General features: G+C 48.2%; 1 long non-coding RNA gene across 1 annotated transcript; it reads right to left on the bottom strand.

Annotated features, from left to right (window-relative positions):
* Nucleotides 1-378: 378 nt before the first annotated feature.
* On the bottom strand, nt 379-7,827 carry LOC135915525 (uncharacterized). The gene is made up of 4 exons (XR_010568638.1): nt 7,689-7,827; nt 5,270-5,339; nt 2,519-2,602; nt 379-527 (listed from the first exon to the last, which is right to left on the bottom strand). It is a non-coding gene; the product is annotated as an uncharacterized lncRNA (long non-coding RNA).
* Nucleotides 7,828-13,501: the final 5,674 nt, after the last annotated feature.

Consider the following 13,501-nt stretch of genomic DNA (forward strand, 5'->3'; position numbering starts at 1 on the left):
TTCACGAAATGTATTTCGCGCCTCGATCAAGTATACCTAGGAAATCGAAGCACCAAATTGCCCAAGAAGTCCTTTTTGGAATATTTTTAACAGCCCGACGAGCTCGCTGTTATCAGATGCACGTTATATTTGATGTTACCCAATCGTGCGTTAAAGAGGCGCCGCGGTCTGTTCGACACGCTTCAACAGCATCGAATAAATCAATCAGTGAATGAAAAAAAACAACATATCGGGAGTTGATAGCTCACGACGTCATTCGATGCGACGACCGCAGCAATGGCGTAGTTCTACCTTAATTTTGTCGTCTGGCGGCGTGCGCCCATCGCTTCCGCACGAGAGCGTGTGCTGCGATATAATTTTCCGGGGAAGCCACCAACGCGTCCAGAAACTTTTTATTCAGTTCCGAGTAACACAACTCCGGCGACGTAGTTAGCTGTAGCAATGGCGGGTGGGCGCGCATGCCGGACACATGCCTGCTCGGCGGCGCTCGTAGTAGCACCGGGATGGACAGATCGGACACTCGGGCTCTGAGGAACAACAACAACAACAACAACAACAAAGTCACAATTATTATTCTTCTGCCTGAATCAGTAATATTCTTTTTTTTCGTTTGAAGAAAAAGCGCTTGAACTGCACTCAGAAGTACTCGTACGCGAGTTCAGAACATCCAAAATTATTTTCGCATTTTAAGGCGAAATATGCCGGCTTGTTACAAAAGGCAAACCAGGGATCTGCACCATGGCCCGGACGTCGTTACTTACACAATGCTCCCTAGAATCGCACCCCGAAAGGGTCGATGTCTTTTTCACGCGATGAACGATATACCGGCGCGTGGCGCGTTGCCAGCGTCCTGGATGGCCGAGGTTAAATTAAATTATGGGGTTGGCCAAATGGGGTTTTACGTGCCAAAACCACAGCTTGGTTATGATGCACGCCGTAGGTGGGGCTGGGGGGAAAGGGGGGGGGGGTGCTGCGGAATAATTTGTACCACCTGGGGCTCTTTAAGGTGCACCTAAGTCTAAGTAGACGGGTGTTTTCGCATTTCGCCCCCATCGAAACGCAAAAGTAGTATATCACTCGTGTTCCGTGTATTTTTCGCTTGCGTCAACAAAAACTATCATCATCAATGGCTCATACTTCTGTAAACATTCGTGCTTCCGTAAGCAAGCAAAAAAATGCAATGGCTCATAGCCCCGTAAGGCAGAGGATACAAGCACTAAACAAAGTGACGCGAACAGTGCTTGTATTCTTCCTAATTACATATACAACGTAGAGAACAGCATGTCGAAACCTGTCATCATCAATGGCTCATACCCCCGGAAGCAAGCAAAAAATGCAATGACTCACAGCCCCATAAGGTTCATGGCTACAAAGTGTATGTACATTTGTCCACTTGATTTACAAGAGGACAATGCCCGCGACTGTGGGGATGTATGTCTGTGCCGTACAAACGGAAGACGGAGTAGTGATATCCGCTCTGTATATATCTCCAGGCACACCCAAGTGTGATATCGAGAAGTTCATGACCACGCACTTTGCATGTGTTAGCCGTGATGACACTACTCCTGTGATTGTCGTTGCAGATTTCAATGTGGACATTTCAAAACCAGACAAGGAACGGTTCACTCAGTGTGTGCTAGAAAAGTTTAGCTTGACGTGCCACACCAATTCAAGTCACTCAGCTGCCCAACAACGGTCGTGCATAGATGTAACTTTGACCAAGAGTCTGCCTAAGGTTGTAACCGTACCAACCTATGTATATCACAGTAATCACAAAGCTATCTTCACTGTCATTACCAAATGATAAAAATAAATACATTTACTCTTGTCTAGCCCTGTGCGATGTGCTACAGCTTCGCTGGTCACATCACACAGAGTGGAATGACTCCTCAATTTTTTTTCTTTAGAAAACTCTGGCTTATGCATTACGCAAAAGTAACTTGAACGCCAATGTATTTCTTCGGAAACTTGAAAATTAAGATGGTCGAAACACGTGTAGTCCTGAGAATTCGTTCGCATTGGATATGTCTTGCGAATCATCCGGCTACAGTTCGTAAATTGCCAGATGTGTCGTGAGGTAACTAATTGAAAATTTTAATTAGTGTACTTTATTTTAACACTAATTTAAATATTTTGATTTTTCATAGGTGCATGCCTCATCAAATAATTTAGCTTAAATATTTGGTGCAGCTAGAAAACACACACAGCTGGTATATTCCTAACTGGGATGGGTGGGACACCTCCACGCCGGTGCAATTATTAAGGCGCGAAAAAACGGAGACGAAGAGACGCAAATAAACGAACATGGCACCATTTTTGCGAGTCTTCGTCTCCATTTTTCTTTTCTTTTTTTATCTTTATTAATTGTATCAGTTGGAGCTAGTTGGTCAGAGATACCAGTATGTCTGAGCAACTAGCTCAAACGAAAGCTGTGCCTTCTCCACACAAGCGCGAGTTCCTTTGTCGCCTGTTTCCGCTACAACCACCATCAAAGCGCATCTTCGAGTAAAATGCTCACCGCAAACGCAGATTCCGCACAGTGTGGGGAACGTCAAGCCTAGCTGGCAGGGGCCGCTGCAGCGCACCGTTGGTCCGCACTGACCTGCGTACAACGTTGCATCGGCAATAAAACTCCCACACTTGTGGAAGGGGGTGGGGCGGGGGATGAAGAATAGATAAGAACGAGAGAGGTGGAAAATACAGAGTTCGTTCAATGAGCAGTGCTTCCGGCTGAGCAGTGAGAGAGAGAGAGAGGGAAAGATGCGAATGAGATAAAGTTATCCTCGAAAGAAAGGCGGGGACGTTAACTAGAGTTAAGGTCTCCGGTTTGCTACCCTGCACTAGGGAAAGGCAAAGGGGAAGTAAAGACGGAAAGAAGAGCGGGGACCAAAAGAAAGGCCCGAAAAAAGAAAGGGACAGGAGGAGGAGACAAAGGAGGGGAAAGACAGGGAGGTTAGCCAGTGTATAGTACCGGCTGGCTACCCTGTGCTGGGGAAAGGGGTAAAGGGAATAAAAGGAGAAAGAAGAAGAGGAAAAAAAGAAAAAAAAAGAAAATTCACAGAGTAACGCGAAACTACGCTCTACAACGTTCAAAGGCGGTCACACAATTCGGATCACTTTATAGTCTATATAATAGGCCACTCTCACGTAAAAAGGCCAACAAAGCCTTGACCGATTCTCGGTGCGACGACAGTTCATGTCGGCATTTCAAGGCCGTCTGTTCTGGAAGTGGCCTGTCCTCAAGGCGTGCCAACACGGCCGCTATCCACAGCCGGTGCGCAAGTTGGTGACGACATACAGCTGGTTAAATAGTGTGAGAGGACGGGGAGGGCCACGTCCACACAGGACAGTCGCATTTAATGGAAATGTAATCGCTCAACTAAATAATATCTTACACGAACTCCGAAGTGCTCAATCGCGTTATTGTTTAGTATTATTCATTGAAACGTTGACGTAGCTTTATTAATTGAGTATATAGCTACGCAAGTTACTCTTTATCTGGCTGTCAACTCAGACATTAGAATGGTATAGACGTAATGTCGCACTGATTCATATTGCTTTGGTTATTTCTCTATTTCTTTTTTAATTTGGTGCTGAGCCCGAAGTCGCGGGCACTATTCCGACCAGGGCCGCCGCATTATGCTGGAGCCGGAATCCATACGCATGACCTAGAACACGCGACTCTACGGCATCACCTGCTTGATAAGGCGGCGCCCGCGGGACGCTGAAAGATTCCGGATGTGGCGTGTGGGAGTGACGTCACAACGACAACCACCAGGTGCGCGTGTCGTCTGCTTGGGTGATGTTCAAAGCCTGCTAACGTGAAAACTATCACGCGGGCATCCGCAGTCACCGCCTTATCTCCGATGTCATGAAGAGGAGTCGCGCTGTTCTAGGTCATGCGTCCCTTCCGGTGAGTGATAATGGTGACGTTCTTGTTGTTTTATAGTTCCAGTATCAAAAACGACCTTTGCAGTGAGCGTTTGCGATGCTTCCGCTCGCATATAAAACGACCAATTTTGCACGGAGGTTCCTCTATGCGTACGCTACCTTAAACTAACTTTTTCGGGCTCTAATATTTCGTGGCAGTTGTCCTTTAGTGCGATTCCATTATACCAATCAAAACTTGGCCTGCGTCGAAGTCGGGAGGCATGTTCTGGGTGGAGCAACTGGCAGGGTGACAGCGACGAAGCTGGAATGAACGGCAGCCGAGTGGTGTTACGTAAAGAGGCACGTGACATGGCGATAAGCTGCGGTTGCTTATGCATGCAGTGAATGCGCTTGATTTGCCAATGCTCTCTCGACGTCGAGGTAAGTTGAGTGGTTGTAGGCTACTGGTGGGATTAGCCTTACAGCTGCTGCCGGCAATTGCTCCACCGTAGCGACACTTAAAACCCATAAATCATACAAATGAGACACAGACGTCACCACTACACATAGTCACTCCTAAGGTCACCATGTGGAGGCCATATGCGCGTCTTGCAGGTAATTTAAAAGAAGGCGAGAAGTCTCCTTCCTACTTAACTGGTTCCCGCGCGGGAAAACAGTCCTGAAGAGAACTGCTCATAGCGGAGGTGGTTGTAATAAAGCGGCAGCTGTTGTTGGTCGAGACACATGTGTACACTGCGAGGTTAAAAAAAAAAAGTTTTGTTTTTGCTTGCACCAGATTTAAATTAAGCCAGTCCTGCGGTTTCACGTCGCGAACTTGCGCATACACGCCCAGTTATAAAACACGCCTTCGTAAATGGTCGCGAATTAATTCTGACCACCTGGGGTTCTTTAGCGCGCATTCAAATAGGGTGAAAGAGTATAGCTGCCGCCTCCAGGCCCTTCGGCTTTTCCAAGATCCCTTCAGTGGTAAGTGCCATTTATGTATAACGAATTTAGCCAACCTTCCTTGCCATTAGCCTTTAGGGCCTCTACGAGGTCACTGGTATCAGGATCTGCCAGACCACGCTTTTGATTACACAGCATCCGGGATCAGAGCCACGACGCCCATATTTTATCTGTAAGTACAATAAGTGGTGCTTAAAACATCGCGTCTATGACATGTTTCGTGCTCCGCACTCACTTCCGGGGCGTGCAGTTAGCAAAAGTATGTCCTTCGATATTAGCCTTTGTTACCCAGTGAGATCCATTGCTAAAACATGCACTTGGACAACGCCTGTGCTGTGCCCATTAAAAAAATAAAAAATGAGAAGCCTTGCTGCATAGCGTTTATTTTTTGGCCGTCTGCAACAAATCGACTGAATGTATTCGTCTGTCTCACCTTGCACCACGTGTGCCAGGACTGCTGAAAATGCGAGCAAGAAGAGTGACTTGATCCCCATTGTAGCACACTGCAATAAAGAAAGCGACAAGACGAGCTCAGTGCAACACATGCACTGAGGTGTTCACGTGCATACAGCACACACGAGCTCTTGCAGTACACGTGTATCGAAAACGTGGACTGCTTCGAGTGCACGCCTCGACGTGCACACTACTTCCTCACTGAAGAATTCTTCGAGAGCCCGAGAGTCAACGCGCATGGTGACGAGGTTCAGAGTGACAACATCGGCAGTGCAAGTGGGAAAATACACGCAGTGCCTAGAATTCTAGAGCGATACCCCCATATTCTCGTCACCCCCACATTTCTCATGGAGAAATGAAAGTTCCTTTGAGAGATTGGCCGATACCCATGCGCGGGCAGCCGCGCGTAGCCTAGAGGCGCGTCTAGCGGCCAGCCGAGCGGCAATGCGATAGCTTTAAGGGCCCCGTGTCGCAGAAGATCCGGTGTCGGTGTCGGCGGAGTTGTCCGTGAGCGAAAATTTCCGTATGTAGTTAGGTATATGCATAGAGTTTCTCACTATAACACCTAGAGGGAAATCTGGCGCCACCGTCTATGGGGGTTTCCTAAGGAGCGCTGTGCCGTCATGGGAATGACGGTCTATGGGCCTGTGAGGCTTGTGTTGGCTGGTGTTGTAACAGGCTTCGTCTAAAACATGGATATGGCTACATGAATAACGGGTTCATAAAGTAAAAATCTTCGTAAAATGTTTCTATTCACGCATATTACATCTTCCCGTGAAGTTTACTCACCTACAGTGCATAACCAAGCGAAGAAAAGCAAGAACAGACAAACTCTTCCGAGGCGAGCACGAAGGCCCGCTGATACTTTTATGCGTTGCATATTGCAATCCCTCAGTTCAGCCCTTGGGCGCGGCCGGGCAGCCACCATTGAGGGTATGAGCCATTGTTCATTCCTGCGCGTCTCATATGTGGGTCTATTCTCTTTTAAGCTTGCTATGTTTGTTATTAAGTTGCTTCTATTTTTATGCGTTGCATATTGCAATCACTCAGTTCAGCCCTTGGGCGCGGCCGGGCAGCCACCATTGACCTTTAGCGCAACCACGTGACGTGACGTCACGACAGCTGGAGGAAAAGCTGGGCCCCAACTCGCGCAATATGCAACGCATTCTTGGCTTAACCAAGCTAAGCCTGGCCATTTTTTTACGTTCCATGTAATTGTACATGCAATAACAAGTTCTCATAGTTAAACACAAGATGTCTCTGTGTGATAATAAAGCTAAAACAACTTTTTACCAGAAAATTAATCATTGTGATAGACGGAACGGTGCTTGCCTGGCTCTCCCAGAACGATGCCAACCAATCCAAAGTCACGATATACAGGCATTCCCATGCATACCACAGCGCAGCAGCGCCATATTTTCCTCTATAGGGATTATAGTGAGAAACTCTATGGGTATATGTATATACTTGGCCTTGCTATATGGCATGCGGTACATGCGGGCTATACTGCCACGCCATTGTGTCACTAAAGTTGCTGATATCTTGTCTTAGGATCTTGACAAAGTTAGTCCTCGAAATGACAGCGCACAAACAAATGTAATGAAACCAAACACCGACAGCGCATGCCTTTTATGCTAAATTGAAAATGATGCCATTTTTGGGGGCGCGGCTGTGCACAACATCCGGGATCGGTCCACGCAAGTGGTCGCGTTTCTACCAGAAAGCTTGCCTTCGCGCGTCGCGTTCGCCGCCAGCGTTTCGCGGTTAACAGTAGGGTTACACAAGCTGTAGTCACCGGGAAGCGTGATAAGCAGTCAGGGATCTCTGAATGCCATCGCGTTCCCCTCCTAAAGGCGAAGCTCAAGCATCCTCCAAGTTTTTTGTGTGTATTCGCGGGGTTCTCTCATGCTAGGAAAACACTTTTCTGTAGCATGTGCTGAGCAACAGAAAGTTGTATCGGAAGTTCTTCACGTTGCTCTACTATTTTCTCATGGACACTTTTCATGTAATGATAATATTTGAGAAGTTCGTTAAGTAATTGAAACTAATTATGTAATTAGGAGGAATGCAGAAAATAATCTGAGTATCTCCAAGCGACTGCAAAACACTTTACCTTGCTTCTGTCCAGCTACGTGGCGTTTAGACATATTCAAAGTTTGGCTCAAGATACGTATAGGACACCCGGTGAACACGACCTTCGTTGGAGGCTTATGCCGCAAAGCCGACAAAAATGCGCCAGGGCTGTGGTGGCAATGATCGTTATCACCGTCATAATCGCTATCGTAAACACCATTGTCATCGACAACGATACGCCACCACATTCGCCACCAGACAAATTCGGGTTTGTTGCACTCGGCCAGACAAACGCGAAGAAAGCACGCTCTATGTACGCAACTTACCTAAATTTTCCGTTCTATTACGCCGGCGCGGCTTAAATAAAACGCAGCGACCTCTTGCGGGGCTCCTTTTATCATATGCTCTCCTCCGTGCGCTTCCCACTCGCCCGAGACGCGTTTCATCTCGGGTTGTCTCGCGCGCAGGGCCATCAATAAGCGAAGTGGCAGGCATGCCCACGTGGAGGGTGCCCTTAATTCGCGTCCTTGTTATCGATGACATACGCGCTTTGGCGGCTCCAGCGAAGCACAAAGGCAGTCCGAAATGAATGGGAGGGTCGAAGCTCAGTAATGAAGGCTGACGCTCAATGAAATCGTAACTAACGGGGCTAACGACGCGGGAAACGCGGACAGTTGGCACGGTAAATTGGCACGTATATAAAAGCGGTATAGGTCGCCGATGAGAAGTACAAAGGTTCGCGAAATGAACGGCATGATCCGCAAAGAGCGCAAGTCTTCGTCGGTTTTTGTCGCAGACTTCTTTCGCGATGATTTAAGCTCATTTGCTTTTTTTTTTCAGCGCAATCTAGCAGCCCGGGGAGAGGGGGGGGGAGGAAGGGGCACGTAGCAGGACATCTTTATAGGCCCATTTCGTCGCTTGCTTTCCCTATTGTTCGCTGTGCGATGTCGTTCCATTCTGAGCTCGGCTTCCGAGAAGCGTTGCCTACAGGATAGTCTGCCGTAACAAAAAAGCCTAAGATCTAAACAACGGTACTCGGGGAAACCTCCGCGTGCTATCGTTTCGACGGTGAAGGCTTGGTATTATCGTGCATTTTCGGGCACGCAGGCAAGCTCGACCAGTCTAGTTTCCATTGAAGAAGTATTTCTCTCTCTGTGTGTGTATCTATCGCTCTACTTCTGTCTATCTATCTCGCTCTCTCCATGTAAAGACGCACCATATTCAAAGCGAAGTACTCTTTACCTCTTGCACTAACTTTGTGGGAGGTCACTGCAACTGCCCCACCGATCATACAAGTTGGGTCACTGGCCTTGCGCCACTGGGTATTATGCCCGAATAAACAGCATGCGCCTGCACGTACACCCGGCCACAGAAGTTTACGGGCCACAGGATCTCAGAAAACGTTTAATTACAAAGCAGCCTGTGACAATAGCCAGTAAAACTGTATAAGATAACGTTGTTAGCATATTATAGTCGAGGCCTGAAATGCAAATACCAGGCTGCGTTGCGAGGTTGCGGAGATATTCAGCTTTTTCTCACATTTCATGGTCGGTAATATGCTGTGGCCGGGTGTACGTGCAACTGGACATGTGCCACGATGCTTCTATCCGGTTAGACAACCAGCGTCGCTGGGTCTGTGCAACTGCGCATGCGGCACCGAGTGCGTAAACATTATTGGCCAAACGGCCCAGAATGAATGTGTGTCGTACACGAACAGAAGAGGCAAGACATGAAGGAAGCCGGTAAACGAAAATTGAAAGAAAGTCGGCTACGGAGAACTGAAGACGAAGTCGGCCTCACAAGCGGCCGAATGGGGACAAAGAAGTGGACCGAATGGGACTATAGAGGTCGTGCATATTGAGAGAGTAGCGTTCAGCTACGCATAAGTGGAAGAAGTGGATAAATGAAAACATTAAATAACTGTTCATCAGTAAACATGAAAGTAATCTTCAATTCAATTACGTTTTTTTTTTCAAAAATCATCCTACAAAGAAATGTGGGCTTTAAGCTCAATCAACAGCCCTTGACTAGGCCCATAAAACTCTATGAAGCAGCCATCGGCACAGGCGCATGACTACTTGGAATAGGGTGACCGCCCACCTACGGGAAACAGAAACTTAGTCTCAAGTAAAGTTTATTCACTCTCTCACCTCGCGTGGCTTACGGTGACATATAAATAAAAAATGGCTGTGGCTTAGCTAAGGTTAAGCCCAGGATGCGAAGCATACTAGCCTTTATTTTAGTTGTTGAACCACTGTTTATAGCCTGGTGAACTGCTGTTGCTTGGCTATATTTGGTTCGGCTAGACGAAGAAACTACTCATGCGTTACTCTGCTAATTCCTTTATTTTTAAACCAATAAATACGCTCTACAGCTACCAATACCGCTATAGCGCTGGTATAGCGGTATAGGTAACCTGGTATAGCGGGAGGAGCGGGAGTTAGGCCGCAGTACCATCTGTGCGACCGCAGGCGAGCGCGCGAGTTGAGACCCGGCTATGCAGCTACGCGGCCGCAAGCGAGCGCACGAGTTGAGCCTCCGCTTTTGCAGCTGCTATGACGTCATATGGTAGCTACGCGGCCGCGCGCGGCGCAGCAAGGAGGAGCGTGGTTGTGCGGCTAGTATGCTTCGCATAAAATCCGGTCGAACCACGACGAACGTTGGCTTTAATGTGACTACCATTGAAGCGATGCAGCCACACGCCGTATCGCTACCGCAGGCACGCCAAGTGGTCACCTCGCTGCCAACATACAATGCCGAATAATACCATGTCAGGGTATACCTTGTAACCAATGCACCTCATGTGCACCTCCGTAGAGCTACCATTACGACTAGCATCCTGCCTGCAGCTTCGTTGGAATGTCTCTCCTTCAGCGGCCGCGCAAAACCTGGAAGTGCCTCTTGTGGTTGGGTGTGCTATCTTTTTAATATGCTCAAAACTACACACCCTTTGTGTCATGCTGGTACATTCATTCTGCACGGTATTGCCAAGATGGCAAATACCAATGTAACATACGCAGTGCCGAATTTGCCTGTTCGAGCACATACGCCGTGGCACGCATACCCAGTGACGCAGTTAACTGCTCGGCAAGACAACTGTTCATCAAGTGTCTCCTTGGCAAGATAATTGCCACTACGTACCTAGTAGTCCAAGCTAGTAGACAGCTCAGGTCACTGGCAGATATAGGTTAGACACAGACATACTGCAAAGTAGGTAAAGTTTCAAAAGAATGACAATCACTTTACAGTGCTTCCGCAGATCGATTAGGTAGGCATGCATGCTTCCAGCAGAGCGCAACATAAAGTCTGGTGGCTTGATGCAAGCTGTCTTCGCGCTCTATCGCGCGTTGTATCCCATACAATATCCACACACACTTGGCCCGACTGCAACTCACCGGCCATGCTTTAACCACGCCACATGGGCGGCCCAGCTAACAAACTCAATAGCCCGCAAACCACACAAGAACACGCAACAGTGGGAAGCTTAGCTGTCCAGCGTTGACTTCAGCTCGATCTGATCAGGAGAGTGCGCCAGTCGACTGCGGCTCAGAGGTTCTTGGACTTGGCGCTCCAGCACCCACAACCGCCGCCGCCAGGCGGCGAGCGCCCAGGTGCTATTAACGCGATAGCGTTAAAGAGCTCGTGTCGCAGAAAAGCCGGTGTCGTCGGCGTCGGTGGCGTTGGCCGTGAGCGATAAATCCCAGAAGGCACTTCATAAATAAAAATAATCTTGCAAGATGGGCTGCGGGAACCGAACCAGGGTCTCCGGAGTGTGAGACGGAGACGCTACCACTCAGCCACGAATTCGTTCCTTCAAAACGGGACGAAATCGCCTCTATTGAATGCGGTGCTGCCTGAGAAACGTGCCGTAGACAGTTATACTGCGGTGTATATCGGTAATTATGACCATGTAACCTACAGAAGTCGCAGTTTCACGAGTAGCGAAGTACGTTTCCGCTAAATTTCTTCTGCGCTCTGCGCACACGCAGAGCCATCTTGCGGCAATCACAGAAACGCCCTCCTCGCAATGTACGGCGCTGCCCCGTCACGTGGCGCGCCACTCACCCCATGACCGCGTCCGCCTTCATGGCGCGTCGGGGCCCGGCTATCTCTGCCGATCGCGACGTTTGGCTGGCGTAGCGCGTTTGAGTAGGCGGTGCGAACGGGATGCGATAACGCTATCGCGTTCCACTCTTGAAGGCGAAGAAGCGTTCTCCAATTTTTTTACATGCCAATAAGGTTGCTCTTTCTCTCTCTCTCATTTTCCATACCGGTCTCGTCATGCCATCGTCGCCATAGCATTGTAATTACATTAACATTGTCATCCCGCTGCAGACATGCAGTCGTCTTCATTGCACTTTCGTCATCCCATCGCCACGCCGATTGCATCATACCATCGCAGTATTTCCAGCATCGGCATGACGGTGTCGTCACCCCGCGGTCATGTCATGAAGTTGTCATGCCGTCGTGGTCGTTCTATCATCACTATTTCGTCGTAGCGATTCCAGTGACGTCATGCCATCGTGGTTATGCTGTCGTCATCGCATCTTCATCGTACAGACGTCTTCATGCCGCCGTATTCAATCGGTCATAGTCATTCCCTTCGTCGTCATGCATGACATGCACGTGATTGAGCGCCACAAGATTAGGTCGAGCGAGGCCTTCCCCAATGAAAATGCGTCCAGATGGTTCGTGTGTACTCTACTTCCAGATGGTCGCGAAACAGGATCAGCGTTCTTCGCAAATACCAGTGAAAATTTCGCTTAACTCGGTTCCCACAGCGTGTGGTACAGCGTGTGGTACAGCGTGTGGTACAGCGTGTGGTACAGCGTATTTTACAGCGAAGCCATGTATAGCTAACGGTGGTGGTGGTCGATGTCCGCCCGTCTACAATTTCCCGCGAATGCTCTGTTGCTCCCAATTGGACGCTGAGATGACTCTATCATTATGCTGAGCTTCATTTACTTGTCTCAATTGGTTAGTTCACGGTGAAGTTGTAAACGTTACAGAATTCCCGTCGATCTGCTGTGAATACATGGCTGTCTACAGAGGGATGATGATGTGTGGTTTTTTGTGGCGCAAGGGCCAGGTTTGGCCAAAGAGCGCCATGACAAGTTGTAATGTTGATGATGTATTATGGAAGATGTGACTTGGCTGTAAAGTGGCCTAAAAATATTCGCTGTAGAGTGCGTAAAATTAACTTGTTATAAAATTATGCCGATGACAGATGACGAATACTATGAACACTAAAATCCATCGTGAAAGAATGATGCAGAATAGAAAATATATGAGATGGTAAAAATGCCTGGAGCACTGTTGCCTCGCCAGAGCCCTTCAAACACAAGGGCCTAGAGGCACGTGCTACACGAAAGAAATATCGCAGCGCCATCCTCTGAAGAGAGAAGACGCTACGAACATGTTGGGCTAACAACATGCAACACAACATCTTTCAGATAACTTAGGACTGCGTTAGTGTCGAAGAGCGGTTCTGGGCCGAGTAACATTACAGGATGAAGGGGAATATGCTGCCGGTATGCTAACGGAAAATGTTTCTTTCTGTCAGATTCGGCTTTCCGACACTCCAGGAGGACATGGAGGACGGTCAGCCTCTCCCCGCATCTACCGCAAGTTGGAGGCTCGTTTCCCGTGAGTAAGAAGTTATGTGTTCCAAAAGTGTGTCCTATTCTAAGACGGCAGAATAGGACATCTGTCCTGCGGGATTTTGTTACAGGAGGCCAGAAACCTAATTGTGGCTTTATCACGTGCAGTTTGTTATTTACTTCTGCGTCCCACTTACGTTGCCAGTGGTTTCGCAGTTTCCTTCTTAAAAAAGGCTTCAGGTCCGTGACAGGCACCGAAGCAGTAGGACTGACTGTATGCAATGAAATTGATGTGGCCATCTGGTCTGCTAGAACGTTACCCTCGATGCCCCTATGTCCAGGCACCCAGCATATAATGACATGCTGGTTAGACATATACGCTCTACAGAGGACGGAATAGAGCTCAGTAATTACGGGGTTTCTGTGTTTACAGCGCGACTTCAAGGCTTTTACGACGCTTAAGGAGTCTGTAAATAAAATTGTTTTTTGAATATTTGATTTTCTGATATGTTTCACAGCCGACAATAGTGCATGGGCCT

Source organism: Dermacentor albipictus, chromosome 2 (assembly GCF_038994185.2).
Source record: "Dermacentor albipictus isolate Rhodes 1998 colony chromosome 2, USDA_Dalb.pri_finalv2, whole genome shotgun sequence".
Lineage (NCBI taxonomy): Eukaryota > Metazoa > Arthropoda > Arachnida > Ixodida > Ixodidae > Dermacentor > Dermacentor albipictus.